Genomic DNA, 20,833 nt, shown 5'->3' with positions numbered 1-20,833 from the left:
TCCTAGAGCCAAAGATAGTGAATGCAGAATGGGCTGGAAAACAAGTGGCTTGACTGGGCCCTGAGGGGTAAGACCTACCCAGAGGAAAACTGAAAAAGTAGAGAAAAATCTAGCTTTGGCCTCTCCGTCCTCCTTTTCTCTTCACCCCCGCAGCCTGAGTTGCTTTAGGCTACTGATCCCCTCCAAAATTTGATATTGTCTTGAAGGGTTGTTTTTTACATGGCTATGGTTTGTTTAAGGAGGGCACCTGTGGGGTTTTTAAGACCCTAAGGAATGTAGCTGTGATAGAGATGGTTCAGTGAAAGGGGAGGTGCGCTGTAGGTACTTTGAGGAAGTGAAAGGGGAGGTGCGCTGTAGGTACTTTGGTGTGTCTGAAGTCCAGGAAAAGTTAGGCAGGAGACAAAGCACAAATGGCCTTCCATGAAGAGCCGAAGGACCTTAAACTTACCTTTAGATGACAGACTGCAGTGGAAGCATTTGAAGCACTAGAGGGACACAACACATCTGCATTTTAGACACACACGCACCAGGGCTGATGGAGACTAGATGGGAGGCACGGATTCAGGGAGACCAGCTGGGAGATTGCATTGATAATTCAGGTGAGACCTATGGATCGGCCTGAATTAAAGCAGTGGCAATGGAGAAGGAGAAAAGAGGTCATCATGAGAGAGATTTACGAGGTGGCGCTGAGAGTTTGAATAAATGTGGAAGAGGGTAAGAACTGGAGTTGGAGGTTTTTACAGTCAGATTGTGGGTGACAGGAAATGCTTCCTAGAACAGTAGTTCTCACATTTCATCGTGCATCAGAATCACTTGGAGGGCTTGTTAAAATAAGGATGCTGGGCCCCTACCCAAGAGAATCTAATTCAATAGGCTGGAGTAGGGGCCCAAGATTTGCATTTTTAGCAAGTTCCCAGGTGGTCCTAATGCTGCTGGCCCTGGGACCATACTTTGGGAACTCTCCTAGAGAATGGTATAGTTACATTTTGATGTAGCTTCTAGGAAGGATTTAGACACAAATTGGCTGAGAAGATAGAGGAGAGCATTTTAGGGGGGCTCAAAGGCATAGGCAAGGCCATCATGACTTACTCACTGGAGTGGCCTTTGGAGAGCTTCAGCATGTTGGAGGTGAGATTTGCCTTGACAACTATGCCCCTTTGCAGTATAACCTGTTTTTGAGAACTTCCCTTCCTCATTGTGAAATGGCCATCGGATATAACGAGTCTTAGTGTGGGTTTTCCCAGGTGCAGACGCTGAAGATGGATTTAAGTGAAAGTACTTTATTTAAGAAGCACAAGCAACTCCAGTAAAGAAAGGCATGTTATACAGGGAAGGGAAGACAGAACTATTAAGCCTCAGGGAAACTGGGATCAGTGCAAAGCACACGCCTCAAAATTATTCCTCCCAAGGTGGGAGGGAGATGGGGTATTTATACAAAAACTCCTGACAGGCACTATTGAGTGTGGTAGCTGGTGACTTGGGGTAGTGTGTTAATTCCTTGGCACTTCTGGTCTGCAGCTTGCTGGGCAGGACAACTTCCCTTAGTGCTGAGGAAAAGAGCCTGAGGGACAGAGATGCAGATTTGGCTTTAGAAGTGGTGGAATATGTCCAAAGGGGCAAGGGACAGACTGTACATTGATAAAACGCCACCTGGGGGTAATCTTGAGCTGAATGCCAAAACTGGTCTCTGATAAGTCTCCCAGTCTGGGCCTTTAGGCAGCGTGGCAAAGCAACAGTCAGCCTTGTAATTCAGTGTTTATTTTCATTTTGTGCATCTGGGGAAAGAGAAAGTCAGGGAGGTGAATTGAGCTGAGGTAGGAGGAAGGATTCCTTTGGCTGGCTAAGGATGGCAGGTATTTAGCCTCTGGGAATAGCACATTTTAGAGTTAATATTCTCTACCTATTCCCTACATGTAGGACTATTCTTTACGTACTCCTTATCTGTAGAACTATTCTTTTCTTATTTCAAGAAGCAGAAGTCAGTTCCAAACTGCTAATGGGGTTTGAATTTTGTTTTGGTTACTCGAGATTAACACATTGCTAGCTTATTATCTCATAGTTTCTTCTTATTACTTTTTCTCCCTGAAAATACCATGACTTAGGTATTTCTTTAAATGTTCTTCCCTGAAAGCCATATTTTCTTTGGCATCTAAATTAGATTTGCATTTTTACTTTTGGTCCTTCTCAGTCTCTGCAGCCTTAGGTTCATTTTTAGATCAGCTGGTGTTTAGACCCTTTTGTCATCGTTCAGAATTAAGCAAAATAACAGAGAAACGAAGTGGTTCTGCTCCCTGTTAAGCTCCTGGGGTGGTCAAATAAGGCACACCTGTAACCAATCAAGAAATGTACTAATCACATTGAAATGTCTTTTATTGGTTTCATAAAAAAAAAAGGACACAGAAATTTTTTAGGTAAAAAGTCATTATTAACCCCAATGGCCCCTGGGATGACTCTAAGCTGCATTGAGATGCCTCTTGGGTGTTGACCTGTCCAGAGAAATTGCTTGGTAAGTTTTAAACTTATTTTTAAATAAAAATCAGGACTGTCATTCATACTTATTATTTATAGTGTAATATAATGGTTTTTAAATAGTGTAAAATGTTTTCTTTTGGAGATCAGATTGGTCTTGTTTGAAAGTTACTATGTGTCAATCTTCAGCTATAAATTCATCCTGAGACCCAGGATATGGAACATCTATTTATGGAAGATTAGCTGTGGTGTCTGTCACTCAGCAGCCCAAGGGGCAGTGGTGAGGTCAAGTTCTAAAGTGAACCCACACATAGGAAGATATTTCATGCAATGCAGAGCCGAAAGGGTCATACAGCTTGCTCATTTTACAGATAAGGAAAATGAGTCCCAAAGCAAGGGAAGGATTTCCTAGAGTAAGACATTTAGTTGTCAATTAAATGACATGCAGGTCAGAGATGGAAGGTTGGTAAACTGACTCTCTCTTCCCAGCCTTGGGTGCCAGTTTTTTTTCTGTGCCAGTCCTCAGGGTTTGTTTACACCAAGGCAGGTCTGGAATTGCCACACTGGATAAATGTTAACGTCGGGATTCACAAAGTATATTCTGTGGGACAAAATTAACTTAAATATATTGTACTATGGTTGAATACTTTTCAGACATGCAAGGAGAAACCAAAGAAGCCAGTAGATTTCTCTTCCTTCGAGGCTCTGTTTCTTGGGGCCATTACAATTGAATGTGCCTGCAAATCTCATAGACGGGTTAGAATGCTCAGCACTTCCCACACTTCTTGACAATGGAACCCTCTTCTCATGGACCAACTTATAAGACTAATGATTCTCAAGAACTCCTACTGGGAAAAGCCAGTCACAATTCCCTTGTTTACTTTTGAGGAAAGGAAACCACAGAGAAGTTTTATGGGACAAGCTTCTATTTTGGAAAAAACTAATCTCAGGGGACTTCCCTGCTGGTGCAGTGGTTAAGAATCCACCTAACAAAAGAAGTAAAACTGTCACTGTTTGCAGATGACATGATACTATACATAGAGAATCCTAAAGATGCCACCAGAAAACTACTAGAGCTAATCAATGAATTTGGTAAAGTTGCAGGATACAAAATTAATGCACAGAAATCTCTTGCATTCCTATACACTAACATTGAAAGATCAGAAAGAGAAATTAAGGAAACAATCCCATTCACCATTGCAACAAAAAGAATAAAATACCTAGGAATAAACCTACCTAGGGAGGTAAAAGACCTGTACTCAGAAAACTATAAGACACTGATGAAAGAAATCAAAGGTGACACAAATGGATGGAGAGATATACCATGTTCTTGGATTGGAAGAATCAATGTTGTCAAAATGACTATACTACACAAAGCAACCTACAGATTCAATGCAATCCCTATCAAATTACCACTGGCATTTTTTACAGAACTAGAACAAAAATCTTAAAATTTGTATGGAGACAAAAAAGACCCCGAATAGCCAAAGAAGTCTTGAGGGAAAAAAAAGGAGCTGGAGGAATTAGACTCCCTGACTTCAGACTATACTACAAAGCTACAGTAATCAAGACATATGGGACTTCCCTGTGGCACAGTGGTTAAGAATCCACCCACCTAATGCAGGAGACACAAATCAATCCCTGGTTCGGGAAGATCCCATATGCCATGGAGCATCTAAGCCCGTATGCCACAACTACTGAGCCTGCACTCTAGAACCCGTGAGCCACAACTACTGAGCCCATGTGCCACAACTACTGAAGCCTGTGCACCTAGAGCCTGTGCTCTGCAACAAGAGAAGCCACTGCAATAAGAAGCCTGTGCACTGCAACAAAGAGCAGCTCCTGCTCGCCACAACTAGAGAAAGCCCACGCACAGCAACGAAGACCCAATGCAGCCAAAAATAAATAAAAAATAAATAATTTTAAAAAAAGGACAATATGGTACTGGCACAAAAACAGAAATATAGGTCAATGGAACAGGATAGAAATCCCAGAGATAAACCTGCGCACCTATGGTCAACTAATCTATGACAAAGGAGGCAAGGATATACAATGGAGAAAATACAATCTCTGCAATAAGTGGTGCTGGGAAAACTGGACAGCTACATGTAAAAGAATGAAATTAGAACACTTCCTCTTAGAGGAAAACATAGGAAGAACACTCTTTGACATAAATCACAGCAAGATCTTTTTTGATCCACCTCCTAGAGTAACAGAAATAAAAACAAAAATCAACAAATGGGACCTAATGAAACATAAAAGCAAAGGTAACTACAAACAAGACGAAAAGACAACCCTCAGAATGGGAGAAAATATTTGCAAATGAAGCAACTGACAAAGGATTAATCTCCAAACTATATAAACAGCTCATGCAGCTCAATATTAAACAAATAACCCAGTCCAAAAATGGGCAGAAGACCTAAATAGATATTTCTCCAAAGAAGATATACAGATGGCCAAGAAGCACATGAAAAGCTGCTCAACATCACTAATTATTAGAGAAATGCAAATCAAAACTACAATGAGGGGCTTCCCTGGTGACGCAGTGGTTAAGAAGCTGCCTGCCAATGCGGGGGACACAGGTTCGAGCCCTGGCCAACGAGGATCCCACAGGCCATGGAGCAACTAAGCTTGTGCTCCACAACTACTAAGCCTGAGCTCTAGAGCCCACAAGCCACAGCTACTTAAGCCCACAACCCTAGAGCCTGTGCTCCACAACAAGAGAAGCCACAACAATGAGAGGCCTGCGTACTGCAATGAAGAGTAGCCCCCGCTCACCGCAACTAGAGAAAGCCCGCACACGGCAGCAAAGACCCAACACAGCCAAAAATAAATAAATAAATAAATAAATTTATTTATTAAAAAAAAAAAAAACTACAATGAGGTTAACACCTCACACCAGATAGAATGGGTATCATCAGAAAATCTACAAACAACAAATGCTGGAGAGGGTGTAGAGAAAGGGGAACCCTCTTGCACTGTTGGTGGGAATGTAAACTGATACAGCCACTATGGAGAAGAGTATGGATGTTCCTTAAAAAACTAAAAATAGAACTACCATATGACCCAGCAATCCCACTACTGGGCATATACCCAGAGAAAACCATAATTCAAAAAGACACATGCACCCCAGTGTTCATTGCAGCACTATTTACAATAGCCAGGTCATGGAAGCAACCTAAATGCCCATTGACAGACAAATGGATAAAGAAGATGTGGTACATATAGACAGTGGAATATTACTCAGCCATAAAAAGGAATGAAATTGGGTCATTTGTAGAGACGTGGATGGATCTAGAGACTGTCATACAAAGTGAAGTTAAGTCAGAAAGAGAAAAACAAATATCGTATATTAACACATATATGTGGAACCTAGAAAAATGGTACAGATGAACTGGTTTGCAGGGCAGAAATAGAGACACAGATGTAGAGAACAAACGTATGGACACCAAGAGGAGAAAGTGGCAGGGGGTGGTGGTGGTGGGATGAATTGGGAGATTGGGATTGACATGTACACACTGATGTGTATAAAATAGATAACTAATAAGAACGTGCTGTATAAAAAATAAATAAAATAAAATTCAAAAAAAAAAAGGAATCTTCCTGCCAGTGCAGGGGACACAGGTTCAAGCCCTGCTCAGGGAAGATCCCACATGCTGCGGAGCAACTAAGCCCATGCGCCACAACTACTGAGCCTGCGCTACTGAGCCCGTGTGCCACACTTCTGAAGCTGTCATGCCTAGAGCCCATGCTCCGCAGCAAGAGAAGCCACTGCAATGAGAAGCCCACACACCACTCTGAAGAGTAGAGACCCGCTCGCTGCAACTAGAGAAAGCCCGCGTGCAGCAACGAAGATCCATTGCAGCCAAAAATAAATAAATTTATTTTAAAAAAACCCAAACTAATCTCAGGGGTAACCAAGCACCAGGCATGCCCACTCTAGGCAGCTGTCTACTGAAATAATAATTCCAGGGTGCCCTATTTAGGCACAGTTTGGATCTGAGATTATCTGTTTAATTCAGGATCTGCAATGCCATCTTAGCCCTCCCTAAAGCATATCTTGAGTCACTGGAGAAGATAGAATTGACCCAGTTTTTCAGTGACCTCCAGACCACCTGTGTTCAATAGGTCAGCTAGACTGCCCATACCATGCTGAACTGGATTTCAGGAATAGACCTGCATTTCAGGGTCTTCCTGGGGCTACACTGCACTTGAGAATCAATGGGACAATTATTGTCCACTGTTTACCTGCCCATATATTGCTATATTGTCAAACATTCCAACTTCCAATGTTATGTGACTAACCAAGAAAACATTGCTGATAAACTCTCTCCACTTTCCTTCTTAAAAAACAAACTGTTCTGGTCCCGCTGACAGTGATGGAAAGGTGAGTTAGATATTAGTTCAAACTCTGTCAAGTGAGTTAGGCATTCCCAGACTGCTCATTACCTCACAAAGAGCGTTAAGAACTAGTTAACCTTTTTTTTTTTTTTAAAGAACTATTTAATAAATCACTCTCAAAGGATGGCTTAGGTAGGTTGGTTTGGCATATACAGGACCTCATAAAATGCCACCTCCTTCACATAGCCTTTTCTTGCTAACTAGAAAGTGATACAGCAGCTTCCTCCCCTAAGACCAGCTCATACAATCACTAATGGACATGGAAATGTATATTCAATTTAAAAAATTGTCATCTAAGCTAGATGTACCTTTTATGTTGTAAATTCTATGGCTGCCTCTCTGTTCATACTTACATATACATGTATACACAAATACATGTAATGAATAATTTTTGAACTCTAGACCTTATTTTCAACAACAACGTAATGACATATATTCAAACTAGTATTTGGGAAGTCATTTTCCTGGAAAGAAATTCATATACACATACATACACATATATGCATGCAAAGATGCACACACACATACACACGTATATTTGTGTGTGAGGGCAAGAGTTGGAGGTACTGACTATGGAGTAAGTTCAAAGCCACACAAGAAAGCCAGCTTTGCTATCTTATCTTTATATCTCATGTTGGAAATTCTTTAGGAATCAGCAATTTAACGCTGACATTTTTTGAGACCCATTCATTTGCGAAGTTTGGTTGGCAATGGACAGTAAATTGTTGTAAATTCTGATAATTCACTGCATAACAATTGAATATCTATGGGTAGTGGGTTGAAAGGACAATTTTGGGCTAGGCTGTGGAGAGGGAAAACAGAAGCAAAACAATGAAAGCCCTTGGCTGTTCTCATTGCAATACAGAGATCCAGAGACTCGCTGCTTCAAAGTCAGGACTCTCAAAACCAGGAAACTTCATGAAGAACTCACTTAGAAGATAAACCTATGTCCAAGACCTCCAAGGAAGCAGGGACAGGAGAAAGAGAACCTAGAAATGGATCAGAAGGTAATTTTAAAAGCTCCCTCTTCCATGTTTATGTGTTTTTCATTGTAGGGAGCATCAGTAGGAGGAGGTAGGAGTATTTAGAAGGGTGAGTAGGCATATTGCTGAAATTTAGTATGTCTGACATGGATTTTGGAAAGCAAATAACACCTGGGAGTTTTGATAATTTGAGAAATCTCTTATTCATACCTACATATCCTGCTATGTTATTGTATCTGCATGTTTCACAGTTGAATGTATTTAACTGTATACTGTATAATGTATTTCTGATGTATATTTGTTTAGCTACTGTCTCTACACTAAAGAGACAGCAGCTAAAGCTCTACACTATGTAGAAGAGAACAGCCATATGGCAATGTCAGAACATGCCATTTTCCACTGCTTAGCTCGGCATTCAGGGTCCTCCACAGCATAACTTCTACTTTAGAGTCTTCCATTACTTCTCTACATATACCTTACTTGACCTAAACCAGATTAATCTTCATTCCTCAAACATGCCACACACTTTCCCACCCCTATGTGATTGCTCATACTATCTACTAATCCTGGAATGCTCTTCCCCCTGTCATTTCTGGATCTTAAAGTTGTATCCAAAATTCACTCAAAAATGCTGTGTCCGTGCTTTGGATTCAAGATAGCTGACTGAGCACACACATTTATTTCCACCTTTCTCAAAATCCTAATAAATTTTATGAAAAAGTTATTAATAGTAACAAATGACAAATCAATAACAGGAATAAAAAGAACTTGATACATAGTATCTACTAGAAAGTCTATACAAAATCTAATTTACAGTAAAAATAAGTGCTTTAATATACCTAGAAATACACTTATACTATTAATGTGCAAGACCTATATAACAAAAACCATAAAACTTTAGTAATGGATGTAAAAAAGAATCTGGATGGGAAGATTACATTATCAAGTATCAATTCTTGCAAAATAAATCTACAAATTCAATGCAATTATTAAAAAAGAATCCAAAGATAATTTTCATGGAACTTGATAAACTAATTCTCAGTACTTCTAAAAGAACAAAAGTATAAGAATATCTAAATGAATTTTAGAAGAATGAAGGAAGCTTGCCCTACAGATATCAAAACATACAAAAGAGGTACAATAACTAAAACAGTGTGATACTGATTTAGGAAGAGTCAAATAGATTAATTGAATGAACACTTTTTAGGGAAATTGATAAGCCACTTCTAAAATTTATGTAGAATATCCAAGACAGGTAGAGCCAAAACTCTCTTACAGATAATATGGTGGGAGGACTTGCTCTTCCGGACATCAAGGCAGATCATAAAGCTACAGAATTACAACAGTGTGATATTGTAGACCAGTGGATAGAATAGGGAGTCCAGAAAGAACTCATACATATATGGATAGGATTGATACCAGAGGAGGAATTTCATCAGTGGGGAAACAATGGAATTTTTAATAAAAGGTGCTGGCATAATTGGCTATCCATATGCAAAAAATAAAATTAGATCTCTTGTTCATTATATAAAAAAAAATTTCCAGATAGGTTAAACACAAATATGAAAGGTAAGACTCCTAGTATTTAGAAAAGTATACAGGAACACATCTTCATGATCTTAGGGAAGAATTTTTTTTTTTAATTGGAGTATAACTGCTTTACAATGTTGTGTTAGTTTCTCCTGTACAATGAAGTGAATCAGCTCTATGTATAATTAGATCCCCGCCCTCTTGGACCTACCCCCCCCCCCCCCCCCCGCCATCTAGGTCATCACAGAGCACCGAGCTGAGCTCCCTGTGCTATACAGCAGGTTCGCACTAGCTATCTACTTTACACATGGTAGTGTATTTATGTCAGACCTAATCTCCCAATTCATTCCACCCTCCCCTTCCCCCTCCGTGTCCACATGTCTGCGCTAGTCACAAAGGATAAAATTGATGAGGTCGACTACATGAAAATTAAGAACTCCTGTTCATCAAATGTCAGTGTGAAACTAATGAAAAGAATCACAGAGAGAGGAAGATATTTACAACATGTATAACCATCAAAGGATTAGTATCCTTTATAGGATACTAATAGATCAATGATCAGGGGGCCAAGAACTCAACAGAAAAATGGGCAAGAGAATTAAACAGACACTTCTCAAAAAACAACAAAACATCCAAATGTCTAATACACATAGGAAAAAGAGTTCAACTTTACTAGTGTCATGGAAATGCAAATTAAAACCACAAGATTACATTATTTCACACCCATCAGACAGATGAAATTTAGAAAGCTTAATCTTAAGTGGTGGCCAGGTTAAGAGCATACATGTAAAGAATGTAAAAAATTCTTATCAATTTACATGATAAGAATGTAAATTGGTACCAACATTGGAAAACAGGTAGCATTATTTAATAAAGTTGAAGATAAGCATACTCCTCAACCTATAATTTACCTGCCTACTTACATACTCTGGTCAGTTAATTGTCTATGAGTACCAGAATACACGTGCAACAATGTTCATTTCAACTTTGCTCTTAACTGACAAAAGCTGGATATACTCAGTTCCTCCTCACCAGCAGAATGGATAAATAGAAGTATTGTCATATTGTACAATAATTAAATTATTACACAATAATAAACATTATTATATGATAATATTATACAATAATAAAAGTAATGACATTAAGTGAAAAGTTAAGTTATAAACATTACATACAGCATGAATCCATTATATAAAATTTAAAAACAGACAAAACTAAACTATATTGTTTAGGAGTGCATACAGAGGTGGCAAAACTAAAAATAAAAGCAAGGACATTTTTACTCTCAAGGTCATGACAGAAATGACCTTTTTGTACCTGAGTGATAGTTATATAAATGCTCACTTTACCACCGTTTGCTAAACTGTACACATAAGCTTTATACAGTTTTCCATATATTATACTTCACAACAGAAACAAAATTAAAGTAAAAAACAAAAACAAAAACCCAGAAAGTAAAAGGAGAACAAAACAAGAAAAAACACAAGAGACTAGAAACAGACATCCATGTTAATTCAACAAGTGCTAAAAGTGGCATTTCAAATTCAATTTACTTGTTAAGTAGAGTCGAAACTGGAAAGAAGAGATTGCCTGATTTGACTGCATATGGATTTAAAACATCTTTATGGCCACACACACCATGAACAACTTGGAGGAAATACGACACACAGAAGAAACACATGGCCAATAGCTATAATATATTAAGAATGACTGGGGCTTCCCTGGTGGCGCAGTGTTCAAGAATCCACCTGCTAATGCAGGGGACAAGGGTTCGAGCCCTGGTCTGGGAAGATCCCACATGCCATGGAGCAACTAAGCCCGTGTGCCACGTCTACTGAGCCTGTGCTCTAGAGCCCGTGTGCCCCAACTACTGAAGCCCATGCACCGAGAGCCTGTGCTCCGCAACAAGAGAAGCCACCGCAATGAGAAGCCCGCACACTGCAACAAAGAGTAGCCCCCGCTCACCGCAACTAAAGAAAGACCACGCGCAGCAATTAGGACCCAACACAACCAAAAATAAATAAATAAATAAAATTTAAAAAAAAAAGAATGACTATAAATCAGTATAGGTGGGGAGATATGGGCCAATAATACACCAAATAAAAGATACAAATGGTCGATAAACATATGAATAAATAACCAACTTTATTAGTAGTTGGTAAAGTGCAAAACAGAAAAAAATATATAATACGCAGGAAAATTTAAAATACAATGTAATTATTTGTGCAATTATATATTAAACTTATTAAATTATAAAATAATTACAAAATATAAAAATTAAGGGGGTTATTAAAGCCTGAGTCTCCTTCTAGCTTTACCTTTCTTAGTGTATGACTTACACCCTCATGCTCTGCCCTCGGACATTACATCTGTGTCCCAGGCCTAGAGAAGGGTGGAATGGCAAGAGGAAAACAGTACGTGCCTGCTGAATCTGACCCTGCTCCTCAGTAAAATCATACCTTTCCCAGAAGGCTTATTCTCTAGAATTACACTTAAATCTTATTGGCAAAACTATGTCACCTTTTTCCCCTAACATTTAAGGAATTGAGGAGGAATGTATTTTTTAAATTAGCATATTTCTGTCCCAAACTAAATTGCAGTTCCGTTAAAAAGCAAGAAGTGCTTAGTCAACTCCTGCTGCAGGATGGAAGCACCTAGAACAGTGCCTGCTACATTGTACATAATAAATATTAGTTAAAGGAATGGGAATTTTCATATTGTAATCTACATAATCCCCAGAATGACAGTGAGGGGCATCAAGATGAGATCTGAGTACCAGGAAATTAGGTCGGATAGAACAAAAGGCTCCCTGAGAGATCTAAGATGAAATGGATATAACTATAAAATGCTACTTGATGTCTTTGAAAACACCAAGAGCGGATTTAGACAGAAAGTTTGAGGTAGTGATAAGCCTCTAGAATTGTGCTGTTAACACCATAACCACCAGCCCCATGTGACTATTTAAGTTTAAATTAAACAAAAAAATATATAAAAACTCAGTTGTGCAGTCATGCCAGCCATATTTTGAATTCTCAATAACCACACGTGGCTGGTGGCTACCATCTTGGTGGTGCTGGTATAGAACTTTTCCATGACTGCAGAGAGCTCTATTGGTTACTGCTTATCTGGAAAAATGAAGCCGATGGAGAAAAAAAAGGAGAGACAGAAAACAACAACAACAGCAACAAAAACTATCAACTTGCAGAAAAACAAACCCTTGTGCAGGAAAAGAAAAATAATCATAATATATATATGGGGTTCAGCTATGAATGGCCTTTTGCTAATCATAATAACATAAACATTGAATTCTGAATTACATAAATAGAACATTATTGGGAGGATAGAGATGGGGGATGAAGCTTGTGTCGGGTGAGAGTGGGGGTTATATAAAAGAGAACTAAAGCCTGATCTTCCAAGGTGGGAACCTGACAGATAATGCCAATGACTGGAAAACTCAGAAAAGAATAATATAGACATTTTGTTAAATGTGTAGAGATAAATAACAAAAGATTCAGTTAAAAGGGTTAAAATTATTGTTTCCAAGGTGGGAAAAATAAAGGAATAGTGGAAACAGGAGGCACTGATTTTAATAACAAGCCTTGCAAAACTATTTGATTCTTAAATGATGTGCAGATAAAATTTGGTTAAAATAATTAATAAAATCAAACTGCAGCAACAAAAACTCTTTTACAATGCCATTTCCTCCATCAAATCTTTTCTGGTCCCCAGACGTGCCACTTCTATACTTTGATATTTCAGAAAGCATCATCTGAAGCTCTGCTATTGGTACCTCACTGTACCCTGCTTTGTTTTGTAGCCAATTATATAGGCTTATAGCCAAACTCCTATGGATTCATAAATTCTGAGACTAACTACCTACTGGTTTCAGAAGTTTCACAATATTTTGGTATTTCAGTCTAATATAAAGAGTAAAGATTCCAATAAAATGTTTAAAGATGTAATAATAATTTAAAAATAATAATAGCTAACATTTATTGAGCACTTACTATGTATAAGGCATATGATAAGAAGCTACCAATAGATCAAGGTGTCAATTGATTCTTTTTCCACAGAAGAGGCCGTTGATAGGCCAGAAAAATAGAGGTGCTCTTTTGTCTCGAGGGCATAACTCCAGATAAGCATTAATCTATGCCTATTTTTTACTTTTTAAAAGGCCCGTATTATTTTTCAATTTAACACCATCTTTTAAAAAGTACATAATGAATAGTAAGTCATAATTCTAGTTTGCAGCTGCCAGGTGAATAATCTCATAATCCACACAAATATTCCTTGGTCATAAAACCTGTGGAAACAAAAGGAACAGGTATAATTAATTCAGATGATAAAATGATGTTCAAATTTTACCACCATATGAATCATGGAAGGGGGAGAGATACGTATGTTTGAAATGTGACATTACTTCCTAACATTTAACCAAAAAGAACTATAATAATATGTTTAGTTTCAAATCCATATCAAAATGTGAGTGACCCATGGAGTTTTTGCCTTAATACAGGGAAGTGGAAAGGGATTAAATCAGTGAAAATTGATTTCAGGTAGAAAATTGTTGGATGAGTTTTACGAAGTCAATGCCTTACACTCTGACTTGCGTAATAGAGCATTATCTTCTAGTAATTTACTGATTTCCATTTTATCTGCCCTTGCTGTTCAGAAATTGAACCCTTTTGTGCCTGCATTCACACTTTGCTTCTAGGAAGCATTTGAGTAAATAGAAAATCAATAACCCAGTTACATATGAGAGGCTCTGCATTCCTAGCAGCTAGGCATGCTTAGAAAGGGAGAAGGTGATGAACATGATCTTGGCATTCTCCCCACCTGGTTTAGTAATAGAAAAATGATGGGGCCTAATCTCTCTAATTACGCCCTGTGGATACCTTATCTAGTGTCACCATCAAGTATTTTCACCAATCACTTCATTTTTATCACATTTTTAAAAATTGGTTTTGCCAACTTGATGTTTTCTGGATCTTATCCCCGTTTCTTTCACATTAACACCTGTGACTTACCTGTGGCTCACCTGGTGAGCTGTATATGAGCGAGCATAGTTATCTCCATGAAGATTGGAAAATTGACAGGAAGAAAGTTGCAGAAAGCTTAAAGCCCCTCAAAGTCATGGTGATTTTCTTCTAAATTCTTTTGCATGAATATGGTATTAAACAGAGCTGTAGGAAATGAGAGATTAAACATAAATTTGAACCCCGTACTCTGGAAGTTAGGTAAAATTCCATTACATTTGAATACTTCTATGCAAGCAATTTGTTACCCTTTATCCTTTAGTGGAATTGATGAACAGGTGGTTTTCAGAAGCTCACTCAGTATATTTAGCCTCTGAAATTTGAGCAACTCGAGATCTGATTGGCTGCTCTGGCCACATGATAATTCGGAGCCCAGGCTCCTCGCTGGCTCTTGCCTGGGGTTCTCAGGAGGGGAGAGTTGGGAGAGGCTTTGCTGCTGAGGAAATTTATTTGGTAGATTGAAGGTAAGGCCAATTTACGGCTTTTTCTGTAATATTCTTTCAGGAGCTGTTCTACAACTTCCTTTGAAGTATTTTCCAAAGTTTGGGTTGTAACTGGGGAAATGAGTGACGCAAATGTGACTAGGAAAGTTTGTAACCTCATTGCCCTACTCAGACCTTACTAATACGTGACATGTAGTGTGTGATTAGAGTCGAGTCCTATATTAACCAATTTATTGCTTGACTGAGTTGGCTCTGTTGTCTAACAATTTTTTTTCATTTTTTGCCTTTTTTTTCCTAAATATATTAGTACAAAAAGGATCTATGTTCTACGTTCCTATATTTATCTGGTTCTACTGGGCTTCATTTGCCTCAGAAGGAGCGGCAGTTTTGCTAGCGTAACAAAACCAGCCACAGCTGGGGTATTGATTTACATGGCAAATATCTTTGGGCGAAGGGACAGCTGCTCCAAATCATCATCCACTTTTATCAAGGGAGAGTCCTACTCTCTGGCGTCAAACTAAGAAGGCCTTGGGAGATCCTTTTGCTAGTTCCTGAATTAGAAGCTTAGGCCAGAGACCCACCTTCTCATATGTACTTCAATCAATGCTTTAACAATTTGTTATTTTTCAGGTTTGAACAGAGCTACAGAAACAAAAGAGAAAAAGCCACACAGGCCAATGGTGTTCGGGAAGAGAATAACCCCATTGCCTTGAGGTTTCTATTTTTTCTTTTAAAGTCCGTTGACAGATTTATTTTTATGTGTTCTAATTTGAAGCATAGGATCTATTGCATACAATGTAGTAGAACAGGATGGAGACCTAAGGCAGCCCTCCTAGAATTTGGATGCTACCAGGAAAAACTCCAACTTTTTCTGAAAGCCAAGCTGAACTTTCACTAAAATTTTTGCTTGAAATTTTACTTGAAAATACTGTTCTCCAGGTATCTGGAAATGTAAATACTCTGTACCTTTGAATCCAAACCCTTTACCTCCCTTACCTCAGCTTCCTTTTACAACTTTAGCTAAATTGATCATATAGCTAGAAGTAGCAATACAAAACATATTCCTGCGGGAATCAAGAGAAAGAAATTTGAAAAAAAAAAAGAAATTTGAAGGCTCAGATTTTTTAGACCTGTATTTAAATGTCTTTTCTCACTTAGCCTGCAAAAATATATGAATATGTGGAATGGATTAGCCTTAAATTCTGTTTTTAGAATGTTATAAGATGGTTTCAGTCCTGGGGATAGATTCTAATGTATTTTCTAGTGTATAGATTCTAATGTATTTTCATTCGTCTGGAACATGAAAAGTTTGTAGGTGCCACTACTACTCTGGGAAAATGGCAGATGACGAAGAATATGAGGAGGTGGTGGAGGTAAGATTTTTTAAAATCCTGACTCTGACAGCAGAGAATTTTATGTGGCGACAATCAAAATCGTGTAGGTGAATCTAATCATTCGAAAAACACATTGTCTATTATAACTTCTCAAGGAGTCATCATTAAAGCATAAGAAAGGAATATTTTACGTTCAGTTTCACTATAATTATGTGGGAGTAGAACTGAAAAGAAGTATCACTGTTTCCCACTTCTGCTTTTCTTTAAACTCTCAGGAAAAAAAAAAAGTGTGGTGTAAAGACAGATTTTCATTTGTCTTCTGAAGTTACATTCTTCCCCACTTCCCAGACCCCATGATCAAAGGGACTGAGGGGATGAAGAGAAAGTTCTGAGAACTGAACTCTATTTCTTAGTGTCTGCACAGCCACAGAGGAAAAAGCTACTTACTCTTTGCTTCAATCAGCTAATTATCTACGTATAGGGCGAAATGGACCAAGTGTTCAGAATAATATATATATATGAGCTTATAGACATATGGGAGATTTTATATATGTTTATGTGCACACACATACATATATAAAAGCAAACTCATGAGTTTATTTTTACTTGTCTCACAAGTGGCAGCTGGAGCCACACTTCCCCACCAACTCCAATATATTTACCCAAGGGAACAAGACTATCTTTTGCATTTGAATTTTGAAGAAAAACAAAGATCATAGTGGGCATCTTGAAATATTCCCTCAAGATTATTGGTGGATATCTGACATGAGTTATAAAGTTGTTAATTGTTTATTTTATATATATATTTTATATTTATTTTATTTTATTTTGTTTTTATTATGTTGTGGGTTTTCTTTACCACCTCTTGCCTTTAGCATCCATGTGATACATTGCCATTGAATCTGAAGGTCCTTAATTACCAATTAACCATGATGATCTACACATGTGAAAATCTCTAAGTGCCCAAGATAGGTGGAGGCAGCTTTGAAAATCTGTGCTTTTTAATAAGAATGAAATTAACTTTAAGCGTTACCCAGAATCAAATTCAAATTGAACGTGCCAAAATTTGTCTTTGGAAGATTATTTTATGGAGCAGTTTATATTTAGGTCAAGAAAATTTTATTCTACAAATAAAATTGCTTTTATTACTGAAGGATATGAAGAAGAAGGAAAAGAAAAAAAAAACCCAGACTGAGACTCATTCAATATAATGTTCAACTTATCTGGCTTAAATGCCAAAGGTCTTGTCTTCAGTGTTCAGTATTATCACTAGTGCATTTTACATACGTCCCTGATGGTCAGAATAATCACTATGAAGCACTAGCACAATTATAAATTAAATTGCCTTTCCTATGATGGTAATACCAGGAATACTTTTTAGCCTCCAACTTAAGTATACCTTGTCTTTCTTAAAATAATTGTGTTCATTGGTCCCTGGAAATTGTCCTTAGTGCTGGATTTGATGGATTTAACTAGATGTCATAAAAATGGAGGAGGCTATTTTTAGGCATCTCACCCTTGCCATTTTGTTCCCATTACTGCTTCTGGGTCTGACCAGCAGGTGATATACTAATAGACTTTCTGCCAGAGAGAATTGAACCAAGGTCTCTCTGACCTCAAAAAAGATGCCATGAGAATGGGATGGTGGCAGATTTAAGAAAATGGGCAGGGAAGAATTCACAAAACAGACAGGAACTAGCTTTAAAAATATATCTCCTGGGGATCTTGGACAACTAAATAAAATTGTACTGTCATTCTGTACTCAAACTTAAACTTGGAAAGAAAGGAAAAGGCAGAGATGTACTATCTAATTAGTGGCACAGCTCTAAAAAAAAAAAGAGATTTGGCATGTAAGTTAATGCCAACCATTTGGATAATGTTGCCTTTTTTGGTAAGCTTTTTTCTAAGACATGTTTACTAATGATGAGAGCCCAGTAAAGGTAAAATTTGATGGCTACCAAACAGCTGCTTTTACTTGGATGCTAAGAAAATCCAAAATAGTTGTGAATCACTCACTTTCATTTAAAATTTCTTTTCAAGTCACTGATGTTTTGTGTGGCCAGAAAAATGGTTCCATGTAGATCAGCATCAAATAGCATTTCCTAAAGTGTCCAAATGATAGTTCCCAGGTGATGAAGGCACAGCACACAAGAGATTCTCTGTCCTGTAAGAGCTTGTGATTTATGTTGCTATGTGTAAGGGCACAGAGACAGAATTAGATTTCAAATTTTTAAAAAATAGTACAGGAGCAAAGAAAACACAGGAGTGGGGGACGTTAAGCAAGTTTTATGCTAATTTTACTGCAAGTGAAACAGACCATGTGGCCTACTGACAATGGTTAAGTAATTTGATGAGAGTTCACTGAACCAAGGGCAAAAGAAAGGCCCCCAAGAGGGATTTTGCCTTCAGTGTTTTTTCCTCCCCCCAAGAATATGTTTTGGTGGTAAAGAAAAAATGAAGCATAAAATGTTATACATTTTGTTAACTGAGAAAATGAACCAAGTGTTTCATTTTTATCCCTTTCCTTGTATGCCTCGGCCTAAACTAGTCTTTCCTTCTGTTCACCCAGCTTTGCTGGGTGATGCTGGGGGCAGGATTCCACTCTCCTTAGCATCTGAAACAAAATGTCAGCCAGCTCCTATCCACGTCTATTTATTGCTAGTGATGTCAGAAGTAGCTCAAAAGTAGATTTGACTTCATATCCAGCCTGCAGGCACCTCAGAGCCATCAGTGGCAAATCGCTGCCTAACTTTCCCACATTTTGTTGATGAGGAATTTCTCCGTAGCAACCCTTTCAGGACCATCATGCTACTAGAAGCAATTTGCCCATCACTCCAGAAGAAACTCTTATTACTTAGTACTCAGGGTGGTATAGGGATAATTGAGATGTGTCTGTGCTTTCGGATCTATCATTTCCATGATAACAATATTTTAAAATTTTATTCACACTGAGGTTTCTGGTTTTCTTTTTTATTGTTAGTCAGCAGTGAGTTTTATCACAGTTCCTCTCTGCCAACCCACACACTCAAGATATTGTTATTCTTTTCTCAGCAAACTCTATCTAGGGTACCATAAGAAAAAACTTTTACTTGTCTCAAGTGAAATAGCTTCAGCAGAGAAATAGCCAGCATCAGACACTTTCCTCGTCATTCTGTCTGCATCTCCTTGTCCAGTCTGAGGGCTTTCACTGTAGCTACCCTGATGTTTCACATAGTTGGAATGAGTTCCAAAATGTGAACAGCCTCCCTCACCTACGTCCTTCCCACAAATATTGAAAACCAACTGGACTAGTGAAATAAGCCAAGTGGTTCTACTGAGGCAGAGCAGAGGTGATTTCTGCTTTAGTTCTCATGATAACTTTGTTCTCTATTTATAGTATTACACAGAGGAGACAGTCTATGAAGAGGTGCCGGGGGAGGTAAGACCCAGCCCACACCTGCACGAGCTGCATGCTCATTAAAGCAGAGGGAGCCTTCTCCTCTCTCAGACTCCCAGGGCCACCGAGCTGGCAAAAGGGAGAATCTGGAGGATCACTCACCTGTGTGCCCAGCAGCCGGTGTTAAAAGAATGAACGTTACCTGTTTTTACTATTCAATATATCCAAGATGGCTAGGGATGGTTTCCCTTGTTACTCGTATTGTATTTTTGGTGTAGGTGATGCTTATTAGAATGACGTCATTGGCTATCACCACTCTCTGACTGCAGCACAGGTATTGCCTTGGACTTGTGATTTGCACGGGGACCAACAGTTTTATTGTGTACTGTCATAACTTCTGGGGCACCAGCTCTGCCAAAAGAGATGGCACCTCCAAGCCTTTGTTCTTGATGATACAATAAAATGCTACTTAGATTTTGGCACATTAGGAATTCTGAGAAAGTCATTTCCATAAATATTCCAAGTTGGAACTTTTTTTTTCAAGCTCTCTCATGCTTCATTTTCTGCATGGAGCTGTTTCTCTTGAGCATGACAAATAGTGATATGGATGGCTAACCCTGAAGCCTGCATAAAAACTAACATCTGTAGATGTTGTAAATTGGTTAGTTTCTCACCATCAACCATACATCAGTAATAACAGGCAGAGAGCAACCTATTAACAATGATCTGACAAGAGTAGAGGTAGTTGTCATAGATGTACAATTTCCTTATCATTTAGGTTTCTATTTTCATAATTGATGCTGGAACTCTTCCTTTGGTACAGATGATATAAGCTGTGAAGGAAATTTTACTATGAGATGGATTGAAGATTTAGCTACTTATCTTCTTTTCTTACATACTGTATTTTTAACCTTGGACTAGACCCAAACTTTGGACCTTCGTTTCTTCCACTATAAAGCCTGTTGTAAGAAACAACAATCTCCCACCTACCACATACGTAGGACTGTTGTGAGGCTAACCAATTACCCCATTATGTTGTCATCATTATTCTTGTCTCCTAAGCATTTATTAGTGTAAATGGCACTCCAGTTCACATTAATTTTTTTAAAACATCTTTATTGGAGTATAATTGCTTTACAATGTTGTGTTAGTTTCTGCTGTATAACAAAGTGAATCAACTCTATGTATACACATATCCCCATATCCCCTCCACCTGTGTCTCCCTCCCAGCCTCCCTATCACACCCCTCTAGGTGGTCACA

General features: G+C 38.4%; 1 protein-coding gene across 1 annotated transcript in view; it reads left to right on the top strand.

The window, feature by feature from the left end:
* The window catches only part of ARL5A (ARF like GTPase 5A), a 70,860-nt gene extending 55,191 nt beyond the window's left edge, over positions 1-15,669 (top strand). Inside the window, exons 8-10 of the transcript XR_013828884.1 lie at positions 2,394-2,506; positions 7,736-7,877; positions 15,493-15,669. The gene's annotated coding sequence lies outside the window, so the exon portion shown is untranslated. The remainder of the gene's footprint in view (positions 1-2,393; positions 2,507-7,735; positions 7,878-15,492) is intronic.
* Positions 15,670-20,833: the final 5,164 nt, after the last annotated feature.

Source organism: Stenella coeruleoalba (assembly GCF_951394435.1).
Source record: "Stenella coeruleoalba genome assembly, chromosome: 6".
Lineage (NCBI taxonomy): Eukaryota > Metazoa > Chordata > Mammalia > Artiodactyla > Delphinidae > Stenella > Stenella coeruleoalba.
This window is presented reverse-complemented; position numbering and strand designations above follow the sequence as displayed.